The sequence below is a fragment of the Anguilla rostrata genome, chromosome 2 (assembly GCF_018555375.3).
Source record: "Anguilla rostrata isolate EN2019 chromosome 2, ASM1855537v3, whole genome shotgun sequence".
Taxonomy (NCBI): Eukaryota; Metazoa; Chordata; class Actinopteri; order Anguilliformes; family Anguillidae; genus Anguilla; species Anguilla rostrata.
This window is the reverse complement of record NC_057934.1, coordinates 41,977,399-41,989,898: the sequence shown is the minus strand read 5'-3', so window position 1 is coordinate 41,989,898 and position 12,500 is coordinate 41,977,399. Positions and strand designations below refer to the sequence as shown.

General features: G+C 58.3%; 1 protein-coding gene across 1 annotated transcript in view; it reads left to right on the top strand.

The window, feature by feature from the left end:
• The window catches only part of ankfn1b (ankyrin repeat and fibronectin type III domain containing 1b), a 142,535-nt gene that overhangs the window by 48,667 nt on the left and 81,368 nt on the right, over positions 1-12,500 (top strand). The window lies entirely within an intron of this gene.

The window sequence follows — 12,500 nt, the reverse complement described above, 5'->3', positions numbered from 1 at the left end:
TGGGCCGGAGCTTGAAGCAGAGCAGAGCTCCCGCAGAGACAGGCCTGGGCTCTTTAACTCCATTCCTCAGGAGATGGATGGAGAACCACAAGCTTTTTCCATATAGGGCTGCATGCATGTCTTCTCCTGAGCCCGTTTCATAAGTCTTTTTTTGCTACAGTCTCCCCGTCCCCCGCATCCAACAAAGACGTAGATATTGAGGAAAGCAGCGCGCGAATGACGCATGTAGCGCCGTGTAGCATTTAGCATAGCTATGCGGCTTGTTTAGTTTCCACTGGCGTAGGCGGTCAGGTGACTCCAGGCGAAGGTCTGTGTCGGTGCGCTCGGGCCGAAGGAGGCGACCGAGGTGTGCGTGTGTCTCGGGAGTCACACCAACGCGGGTGGCATTGTGGGACGCTGCCGGGGCCCTTCGCTTGCTTCGCCGGCGAACTTTTCGGGGAGACATGAGCAGTGCGTGCGAGGAGGAACCGGGCTGCCCTGGACCGCTCCGAACGGCCCGACCCGCTCCAGATCTCCCCGCAGATTGCCTGTCTCCTGCGGGCGTCTGGGGAGCCTTCGCCTTTATCGCGTTAAATTGCCCCGAAACAATGGTCAGCCCGCCCCCGTGCCCCCGCCGCCCGGCCTGCCCCCCCCCCCTCCTCTCCATTGCAGCCGCGAGCTCAACTGTGGCGAGCGCTCAGGGCACGGACGCGCTCCATTTAATAAACGGACGAGGAGTGGGGGGGTGGGGGGGCAGCGGGGGGTCCGTCTTTAATCCCCGCCGCCGGAGCGTGGCTGACCGCGCGCACCGGGGAGGCAGCCGGCGAAGCGGACGCACGTGCGCGGGTCTGCGGGTCGGCGCTGCGGCGGGCCGGCGGGCGGGGCCTTGCGTCCGCGTCCGCATGCGGCGATCGGGCCCGCTCCGGCCCGGCGGGGCTGAGAAGAGACCTTGTTCTGCCAGCTGTCCGTGGCTCCGCGCGCCCCACGCCCCCGCCCCCCACCTCCCCCCCGACCCCGCCCCTCCCTCCGACTCCAGCCGCCCCTCCCCCCCGTCCGTCCACTGTCAAAGCGAGCTTATACACGCCACTAAGTGGTGCCAACTGACACTTCTCTGAATTTCCTACTCGTTAATTTTTACTGCCATGTTTTTACGCCGTCTGTGTAAATAAAAACTCGAAAAAGCGCGACCACACCGACCCCCTCCCCTCCCCGTCCCGCCCCCTCCCAGGCCCCAGACTTTTGGACCCCCTCCCCCTATCAGCTGTCCTCCACCCCGAGTCTCCTTTCCCCTTACCTCCGCTCCTTCCCTCTAACAGGGCTGGCTGCCCCAGTGCTCCTGTGCTCCAGCATAAGGAGATAAGGCCTTTGGGTTTGGTGCTGTGTGCAGTGGGCAGCGCTGGTATTTACCAGCACACTCCTCTCAGATCTGCTCACAGACACAAACCACAGCAGCTGCGTGAAGCCTGGCTGTGTTCCCTCTCATATTCACCATCCACATAAAACACCCTGCTCCTCACACTGACCCTGCTCCTCACACTGACCCTGCTGCTCACACTGACCCTGCTCCTCTTACTGACCCTGCTCCTCACACTGACCCTGCTCCTCACACTGACCCTGCTGCTCACACTGACCCTGCTCCTCACACTAACCCTGCTCCTCTCGCTAAACCTGCTCCTCACACTGACCCTGCTCCTCACACTAACCCTCCTCCTCATAGTCTCCCTGCTCCTCACACTAACCCTGCTCCTCACACTCACCCTGCTCCTCACACTAACCCTCCTCCTCATAGTCTCCCTGCTCCTCACACTGACCCTGCTCCTCACACTAACCCTGCTCCTCACACTGACCCTGCTCCTCACACTGACCCTGCTCCTCACACTCCAACCCCTCCTCATAGTCTCCCTGCTCCTCACACTAACCCTGCTCCTCATACTCACCCTGCTCCTCACACTCACCCTGCTCCTCACACTAACCCTCCTCCTCATAGTCTCCCTGCTCCTCACACTGACCCTGCTCCTCACACTAACCCTGCTCCTCACACTGACCCTGCTCCTCACACTAACCCTGCTCCTCTCGCTAAACCTGCTCCTCACACTGACCCTGCTCCTCACACTAACCCTGCTCCTCACACTAACCCTCCTCCTCATAGTCTCCCTGCTCCTCACACTAACCCTGCTCCTCATACTCACCCTGCTCCTCACACTCACCCTGCTCCTCACACTAACCCTCCTCCTCATAGTCTCCCTGCTCCTCACACTGACCCTGCTCCTCACACTAACCCTGCTCCTCACACTGACCCTGCTCCTCACACTAACCCTGCTCCTCTCGCTAAACCTGCTCCTCACACTAACCCTGCTCCTCATACTCACCCTGCTCCTCACACTCACCCTGCTCCTCACACTAACCCTCCTCCTCATAGTCTCCCTGCTCCTCACACTGACCCTGCTCCTCACACTAACCCTGCTCCTCATATACACCCTCCTCCTCATAGTCTCCCTGCTCCTCATAGTAATCCTGCTCCTCATAGTCTCCCTGCTCCTAATGCTCTCCCTTCTCCTCATATTAACCCTGCTCTCCCTGCTCCTCATACTCTTCCTGCTCCCTGTACTCTCCTGCTCCTCGTTCTCTTCTCGTTCCTTATACTAATCCTCCTCTCTCTGCTCCTCATACTCTCTCTGCTCCTCATACTCTCCCTGCTCCTCATAGTAATCTGCTCTCCCTGCTCTTCATACTCTCTCTGCTACTCATACTCTCCCTGCTCTCCCTGCTGCTCATACTCACCCTGCTGTCCCTGCTCCCTTTCACACATTCTGCATTATGCATAAAGGCCGGGCATTCTATATATTCCAGTTTTTTTTCTCACATGGCTACATTAATGAGTCACTAATTAGTCTATTTTGCATTATTGGCAAATATAAGCATGTATTTTGCAAGGACACGATACAGTATTGTTCTGCAAGTTTAAGAACAGCGCAGTACAGTCCGTTACTCTATGAAGTTAAAGAAATGCCTCACAGTGCTGTTAGCTCCCCTGACAGAGTTTAGAAATTCTGTGGTTGCTAGGTTACAGGGGATGGGAAGAAAAAGTGTGACTTCTCAGGTACAAGGTGCCACAGGTACTGGAAGATCACAGAGATCACAACTGGCTTTTCCAACAGGTGGCAAGATTTATTGTGTTGCCGAATCTCTTTAATTATGGAAAGCCCTTTATTTTGCGTGTGAACGCATGTGTGCGTGTGTGGCAGTAAGAGGCAGCACAGATAGGAGATTCAGACGGAGAGCGAGGAACAGACTGGCTGCCTGTCAGGTAGCGGTGGAGTCGCCTAATCTTATGAGTCTGCAGTTAAAAAAAAAAAAAGCGAAGACCCCTCCCCCTCCGTTTCTAATTGGCCGAAAGACAACACTGCTTCTTTAATTTGGGGGTCAGAGGGGGCTGCATTGTGTTTGTAAGGTCAGCTCCGGGGGTGGCCCCGGCTCTGACAGCCTTCCTGCCGGAGTGAGCCGGGTCATGCCACCTACATCGCCTGGAATTATCCCCCGCCCGCTAATAAGAGGAGCCCAGCCGCGCCAGCCGCGTCCCGCCGCCGCTGTACCCCCGCCGCGTTCCCCCCCCCTCCTCCTCCTCCTCCTCCGCTTCTCGCTCGGGGGGCCCCGCTCCGTCGCTCCCCTCGCGGGGTGACACGTGGGCCCCGTTAACGGTTACGGCCTCCGCGCGCGGTGCCTCGCGCACCGAGCGGGAGCTGCGTAGACGGCACGCGCGGAGAACAAACGCCGGCGTCACGTGGGAGCCGGGACGCGGAGGGTTCTAGTCTCTCAGATCAAAGGGAGGGTTATTCTTGGCCAGAGGACACATGTAGCGGTGGGGCAGCGGACAGCGCGTGCGGATCGTGAGGCGGGCTCTCTGAAGGAGGTGATATAAGCGGCCTCGCCGCCTCCGAAACCCCTTTACCCCCTCCTCCCCGGCCCCCTCCCCAAGCAGCGGCCGGCCGCACATGTGCTGGAAACAAAAGGGGGATATTTTGAGGTATATCCTGGCTGTCTGGGTGCGCTAATGCCCTCTGAAGAGAGGTGGATCTGGGATAAGCCCCCATTAAGACAGGAATGGGTCGCATTTAGCCCTGTCTGCGTGCGCGCGCCCAGCTTTCCACGAAGTGCGGCGCGACACTTACCGAAAGTCCTCCTATTAGCCGCGCGGCTACGCCCCCCCCACCCCTACCCCTTTGTTCCTAACTATAGCCGTCACATCTGAGGCTCCGACGGACTCCGCGGTCTTAAATATTCCGCTGTAAAACGTCGGCCGCTGCGAACGCGGCGAAGGACGCCCCCCGCCCCCCGCCCCCCCCCTCCCGAAAGCGCTCCGCTTTGCAGGACGGGAGTGGGTCCGCGGATTTATTGGAGCAATAAAACGACCCTGAATTAAAAAACGCACAGGTCCGCTCTGTTTACCCCGGAGCCTGGCGAAAGCCTACATCTCCATGTTTAATGCATCTCGGAGGCCCGAACAGCCGCCGCTGTGTGCTGCGTGTTTGTGTACAGTATTTGCGTGAGCGTAGACATATGTGAAGGCCTTTTGTGTTATCTCCAGCCCGGTCGATCCCCCGGCCAGGGTTTCTGCGCCCAGGAGACCACTTTCTGATATTGAAAGTGTGTGAGATTCCTGCAGCCGCGCTCTCACTGTAGCCCTCTATTCAGACCCCGGGGCCCTTCCGCGCGGCTGCGGGACCCCCTCGGCCAGCGCCGCGCTCGGCAGCAGGCCCCACAATAATCAGTCATTTAGCGCGCGTACCCGGAGCACAGACTGACGCCTATGTGTTCATGTGCTGTGTGTGTTTGCTCGGAGCGGAGCGGAGCGCGCGGGCGCTAGAGCCGCGGCGTTACGGGGGAAGCTGACCGCGGCGGACCCCGCGGTTTGATTTATACCCGCGGGCCGCGCCACTTCGGTCCCGCTCGGGGTCCGGGATGTACCTCGCGCCGTCGGCCCTGTCGCTCTGGACAAATTGACGTGGCTGGATGCCAGTGGGCAGCGCAGACAGTTTGGGGGGTGATGGTGGGGGGGGGGGTTTGTATGTGTATTGGTTTTTGCATGGGGGTGGTCATGGCGGTAGAGGAGTCAAGGAGGAGAAATGGCAGTTGGAGGTGGGGGGTTTGGGTTTGGTGGGGGGGGGTTTCTGTCCCAGACACAAGTTGCTCAGTTTTTTGGAAGGTCTCTAGCCCACCCAAGAGGAAAGAGGAGAGAGGAGGAGGAGGAGAGAGGAGGGGGGGGGGGCTTCAGGAACAAAGCTTCATTTCAAACTTACCGAAAAACAGGGGCCTTTATGCCGAGATGCCATTGCCCCTCCTGCGGGGGGGGAGATGTTATCGCAAAGATGCAATATCCACCTCGCCACGGGGCATCGGGCCGCCGCATAGACCCCCAGTGTTACGCGCAGAAAGCGGCATTGTGACCCCGTAATCACTGCTCCCGCGCTCGCCCGTCCGCGACTGTACCCCTCTTTGTGTTCGCGTGGAGGTGTCTGTCGCTCTGCCTGCCTGTGTGTCTGTCTGTGCGTTTCCAGCAGCATCCCGTTCACGTGTATAGGTGGCTTTCTCTATTCATGACTGTAGACTGCGGTATGCTGCATCTCGCTGCTTTACACTGCATTATGTTGCATTCTTTTCCCGGATGCTCTTATCCAGAGTCGCTTAGAGAGCGCATGCAAGAGCATCAGCAGCTGCAGAAAAGGACAGTAATGTGTAGAAGAACGTTATGATTTTTCTGCTCAGTTTTCACACATCAGCAGACACTCTTAAGCGCTCTAGTTCTGAAGGCGTATGATTGCTGAGCATCTCAACGTAAAAGCGACTCATTTGAATGGCAGTATTTACCTCAGAATGTATTCAGAAGTGGAACTTCATTTGTTTGTTGCGTATGCAGACTTAATGATGCGCGTGCGTGCGTGTTCATGTGCGTCTGCACGCACGCACATTTTCGAACGAGCGGAGCGAATCTCGCTCGTAATCGGGGACGGCCGGTTCCTCCCCGGAGATTCGGCTGCGGCCCGTCGGTCGAAGCGAGGGCGTCCTCGGCGTCGGCCGGCGGCGTCCGGGGGAATGAAGCTCGCTTTCGAGGGATTGGGAGCGGAGGCGAGCGGCCATTGAAGTGGAAGCGTCTGCATTCTTCAGCAGAGCCGATGGCCCGGGGAAGGGATTGGCGTGCGCTTGAGCAGCGGATTTGAAACCCCAGGATTTGGGGGGGCGTCTTGTGTTCCCAGTCACGGCAGGCTCTGCCCTCTCCCCCGCCCCCCCTCGTTCCCCTCCGTGTTCTGGGGAAGATGATATTCAATTAGAGGTGCGGAGGAGAGGTCTGGCCTACTGTGGGGTGACCGAGCAGGGGAGGAGGGGCGGCGGCGGCGGTGGAGGGGCCAGCTTTAAGTGTTTATTTAGGGGGGGGGGGGGTGGGGGTGGTGGTGACTGCCCGGAGTCAGAGAGGGATACACAGAAGTTTGTTTGATAAACAGCCGTGGGGAGAGAAGGGACAGTCGGCCCGGGAGCCTGCAGAAGACACGTGCGCGCGCTAGCCGCCGCGGCTATTAGCACTAGCCCGACTGCGCCAGCTCGGCCCCGATTCGGCCAATCCAGGAAATGAAAAGTCAACCGTAAACCGCAGTGGTCGCTCTCAAATTCGTTTTCCGTTCGGGAAATGGAATTTCGGTCGGAAATGGAACGGGAGCTTGGACCGCGGTGCGAGCGAGGAGCGAATGTCATCAGACCCGCCAGCCAATCAGAGGCCCGGTACTGACGGGGAGGAGGAGGAGGAGGACGCCGTCACGGAGGGTCTGTGTCCGGAGGGACCCCGGCCCTTTTCCGGGCTGTTTCTAATCAGAAATTCGTTGTCGGGCAGAGAGTTCTGAATTAAATCTCGCCCTTGGAGCGGGCGAGCGCCTGAATCGGCCCTGAAATAGCCGCTCGTGAAAGCGATACGCGCGGCGGATTATTTATACGCGGGTCCTCCGCAGGTGGGCCTCGTGCGTCACGCCCAGAGCCCCGCACCGTCACGGTGCTGCCGGGGCTCGTATTTATAACCCGGGACGGGGCGCGGGTGACGCCGCGGCGACGGCGGCTCGCGCGCTGTGACGCGGAAGCCGTTTGCCACGCCCCGGGGAAAGGATCGGTTTACCGAACTGGACCGGACTCTGAGGACACGGCGAAGCCCGGCGTCAGCCGTTTGTGCGCACGTGACCGGTGAACGCCTCCTTTTGGCTCATAATAACTAACAGGTAGTGACCTGTGAAGCTGTACCCGAACCTATAAATGCAGAAAGGTCAGAGGCACTCTCCTGTCCAGAAAAAACAGATTAAAAGCCTTTATTGTGATGGCTGTGTCATGATGAAATATTTAAAACGTAAGAGGAAGAAGGGCTACAGCCCACTCATAGCGGTAAAACAGCCTTCTTCTGGACGTCAGGTGTCTTGACCTGTGAAACCGCGCCCAGACCTGCCCGTTAGGCCAGATCAATGTGACACAATTAGCAGCAGGTTAATTAATTGAACTTGTGGTTGCTTTGTGACCACAGCTGCGCCCCACCCCCCATGAGCCAGTGGTCAGCCCCTCTTCCCTTTGCCCTATCATTCCAGGATGGGGCGGGGTTTTGGGTGGGGGGTGGAGGTTTCCAGTTTGGGCGGTGAGCACACGGCGCTACCCTCTGCACAATGCCGTCCCCCTGGGGAGGCAAAGTGGAAAGTTTGCTTTAGCACCGGCGCAGCAGATGAAAGGGCTGGGGGCTGGGTGGGGGGGGGTTTGAGGTTTTTTTGGGGGGTGGCTTATGTCTCTTATCCCGTCTGGCGGGCTTTCACCGCGGCCGCCCCGTTTCAGCTGTCCCCCCACCCTCCCAAAGCTGCGCTGTCTGCAGCCGGATTACCTGAACGACACCCCCGCGCCCCCACCCACCCCACCTCCTCCCTCCTCCTCCCTCTCCCCATCCCTCCGCCCCCAACCCCCGCGCCCCACCCCACCCGACCCTCCCCTCCCCATCCCTCCGCCCCCGCGCTCCCGGCCCGCCTTCACCTGAGCCCCTCGCCGCCCGGCAAAGATGAAGGGTCGGGGCGGCGGGGCGGGGGGAGGGGGATTATAAGGGCTCGGAGTTATTGATTCAATTTGAAATGCTTTTTCATCCTGCCTCCAGTGGTCGGAGCACATGGCCCTCTCCCCCCGCTGCCTTCCTTAATCCCGGCAGGTTATAAAAGTATAAATAGCGCCGCGTGTGCTAGCGGCGGCGCGGATGCCGGGGACGCCTCGCCTGAAGGAGCGCCGCGTTGTCCGCGTCACGTGTCTTCACCGCGCTTTTTCACTTCGGGCCGCTCCCTCCGGTCCCAAAAAACCGGAGCGTTTCGGAGACGCCGGCGTTCGGGCGCGTTCGGTACGCGGCGCGGCGGCGCGCGCCCTGCCGCGTATCCCTTCCGTTGTCGTGGTTACCCCGTAGTCGTGCGGTAGAGGTTTGAAGCCGCTCGCCGTCTCTCTCGAATGGTAGGCGAACGGCGGCCTGCCTGGCCAGGAGGCCGGATTTCAGACAGAAACAGCAGGCCTCAAAACGGAGACCAGCCCACAGACCACGTGCACAGCACTTCAGGAGTGATCTGTGTTTCCCTTTACTTTATTGCTAATCGGACATTAAAGCATGTAAAGACAGGCCTTCGGCTGCAGTGTCAGAAGGCACAATCAGAGTCAATAGTTCATTTGTGAGCCCGGCAGGGTGGGAAGGTCGCGTGTCAGCAGGTACTGTAGCTGTTTCCAGCCCGGAGCCTGGCTGGTGCCAGCTCGAGCTGCTCAGTGCGTGCTGTGCCCAGAGAGAATGTGAGCAATCTTGCCCGCACGGGTCTGTTCCTCATATAAGCTGACCCTGGCAGATGCCTCCGTCAGCCCTGACTTATTACACCGCGCACTGGACGCGGGACGGAAAAACGCGATCCGTGTCCCGCTCGTTTACTGCCTGCTGACAAACAGCCGGTTCTGTTCTGTTCTGTTCTGTTTCGTTCGGTCGATGACGGAGAAACAGGCCGTAAATACGCTAGAGTTGTGTGTTTGTTCTTCTCCGAGCGTTTGCTTTTGACGCTGGCTTTTTCACCTTCCCCCCCCCCCCCTGCTACCTCCAACCCTCCCCACCCCCCGCCATGTTTATTCTGAGAAACCTCATTATTGTCCTGTGCGCGCCGCGGACGCTCCTCACTCAGTCACGCGCCAATCGCCCGCCGACAGACGGGAGCGCCGGGGGCCCGAAGGGGGGGGCGGGGCCACGGGCGGTCTCGTGCTTTTCATGTGCCCCGCGCGGGCCGCGCCAGGCCCCTCTCCGCCGGGGGGGGGGGCGATGACAGAAACGCCTCAGCTGTGGGAACCCGCCACCCGCCCGTCTCCTCGGACCGTCGCCGGTAAGCGCGCCCGGCTCAGGTGCCCTTCCCGCCAAGCCCCGCTACGGGGGGGGGGGGGAGCGGGCGGCGCTTGGCGGGGGTGTCGGGGCAGGGCCCGCGCCGGTTTAGCGGATACCCTGTCTGAGCGCGGCAGCTGCGGGGTACGGGCTAGCCCAGATGTGTCTGCGCTGTCGCATTGTGTTTGTCCACTAGGGGCTGACAAACCTTTGTGACCGTGAAAGTGACCAGTTGGGCTCTCGCTTTGTAAATGTCAATGAACGGTTTTTCAAGAACTGCCTAGATTACCATCATTGTCAGGGCTATAATAAAAAGTACATTATGTATACACTGTTTAAGTGTTAGCCATTGTACGCTTGACAGGGTTAGGTGACAGTAGTTGTACTGCGTTGTGCGCTTCTCTCTCAGAGCTCTGGCGGGAGGCTGATGTGATGCAGTCTGCTTGATGTGGAGTGCGGTGGGGACTGCAGGCCCCTGATTGACGGCTCCTCTGTGTCGTCTTGTCAAAGCAGCCGCTCACGGGGACGGCCCCGCCGCTTCAGTCAAACCCAATTTGCGAGGAGTCTCAGGAAAACCAGAGCAGGAACAATAAGCAGAACAATATGTGAAGAAGAAAGAAAGAAAGAAAGAAAAAAAAAAGGAGTTACTGGAAAGGACCGGAGAGCTGTCTGGAGAGGAATTTTTCGATGTCTGCGCTGAAAGGGGGGGGGGGGGGGCGTGTATTGGGGCCTCGTCCGTGAGCCGTGTGGCCGTGGGGAAAACGGTGGGCTGGTGGACCTGTTCCCGTCGAATCAGTCGCCCGTGTTCCCATTCTCCTAACCGGCCTTTCGGATAAGCCTCTTAAAGAAATAGATTTCCGAACAGAAGGCTCGCTCTTACGAGGTGTTTAGGGCGTATTGGTCGTCTGTGCCGCTCGTCACATCGTAAGGGCGGGTTTAAATGAGGCGGGGCCTGTGCTGGGGTGGGGCTCCTTTCTTTTGAGCGTGAATCGCGCCAGGTTGGTGACTCCGCCCACGCCTGACCTCCCCGAAAGAAAAGGCCCGCGACCTGGAAGCCAGAATGGCAATTCCCACTCCCCCCCTATTGTGTGAAACCGGGTCTCACTCCGCTTGTCACGAGGAATTCGGCGCGCGGCGCGCATGTACCACGGCATTGTCCTTCCTTCACGACACAACGGGAGCGGTTAGCGCGTCCGCACAATGCAGCTCCAGGTAGCGCTGCTAACGAAGGAAGGGGGGGGGGGGGGGGTCCGCGCCGCCATTGTCCCGGCCTGGCTACCTGCGCCGTTCAGGGCTGCGGCCGCCCCTGCGTCGGGCCGACGGGCAGCCAACGCCGCCGATCTCGCTCCGCTCGCCGAAGGCCGTTTTTTTGGCTTCGCCACCTGTCTCGCCCCGGCGGTCGGCCGGCCCTGTAGTCCTGAGAGCCGCGTTTGTGTAACTCCAGCGGGCGAGCGGGGCCGAGGAGCGGCAGCTGGACGGGGAGAGCGAGCCGCCAGGCGACGGGTCGCGGGGACGCCCGTCTGGAGCGGCTCGGCGGGAGAGGGGCCGCTCCCCGTGGCCACTGGCTGGCTGGCTGGCCGCGCGTCCCTCAAGCCCGGCCGGCTCGCGCCGCGCTGGCCTGAATAGCCGACTGTAGTCCATCCGCCGCCCGACGCGTAATTAAAAAGCCGGGAGCCAGCGGGCCCTGGCAGCGCCGGGGGCGCTGGCCGGCCGCTTCCAAACAGGATGTCGGAGGGTCAGGGTGTGGGGATCAGGGCCGGAGCAGCTGCCTGGCCCCCCGCCACCCCCCACCCCCCCGCTCCCCTTCCCTCTCTGTCTTTCCCCCTGCTACGACCGCATGACCTAGCCCAGGATCCCGTCTGGATCTTCAATCTGTCTCCCTGAGAAACATAATACTCCTCCGGTCTGGAAAGACTTTCACTTTTCATTATACCTGGATATTTGCAGAGTCAATTTGCTATAGTTAGGTGAGCACCCCCAAGTATAGTGAGCCACTCTATATTTCCCATAAAACCATGCCCAGGGTATAATTATTACCCTTCTGCTTGAACGTTTATGGTAGTTAAGCCCAACAGACTACACCTTGGCCAAGGCTCTAAATTAAGCTACGGCATTGTGCCTGTCCCAGCTTCGCTTGGATGGGGGCTGAATTTGTGTGCCCATGCAGAATTATTAGCACTGAATAAAATGCATCCTGTTCACAGTTGCAGCCGTAGTGGCCTTCGGTTTTGTATCATTAATCATTACGTAAATGTTTTATGCGTCTTGGATGATATTTGGTTAGCATCAGTACTGCAACATTTTGCTCTCTCCTTTTCCAGAATATCACTTGATATCCATGTGACTCACATTTGGCTGGAGTTTTACGTACAGCAAACATTTCTGTAAATTTTTTTAGCACGTAATTTTAAAAATAATAAAATGTCTATTTTTACAATTTCTGGAAAGTTGGATCTCTTGGGTCAATTGCTATATTCTGTGACAGTCTATGTTTAACATCAATCAACAGTTTTATTTTGTACTAGCAAGGCGGACAGACATTATATAAACACTAATATCTAAATATATGCTTGTTGCTAAGATAATTGTCTGCCAACTGGTTGTATCTGATTAGGCTCCCATCGTACTTGGCTCATATAAGGGGTGGTAATAGCCAAACGGTCATTATGAAGGTATTTATAGAGCTGTGTTAAGGATTGCTTTGATTCTCACCAGTACAGCGTTGGAACTGAGTTTGATGATCTGGCATTTATTGTCAATACATTAATTAAAATGTCAACTCCAGAGATATGAGCCAGCGTGACTAGCTTTGGTCCTCAGATGTACTGGGTAGAGGGACTCAGATCAGACGTAACCTGATTAAATCAAGATATTCAGTGGGGGAACGTTGATTGTAAAGGAGGTTCGTGGCGAGACCTGAATCACAAGATTGTCTCCAGCACTTGCCTTCCCCCTGTCAACCCCCCCCCCCCCCCCCCCCCACCACCACCACCACCCGCCCCCACATCTCCAGTCCCATCCCCCAAGCCATCACTCTGGCTTGCCAGCGGAGAGAGACCAGTTATTTCCTGATCGCCAGCAAATGGCTGGAGAACCTGCTTCCCGCTCTCGCTGTACGTCTGGG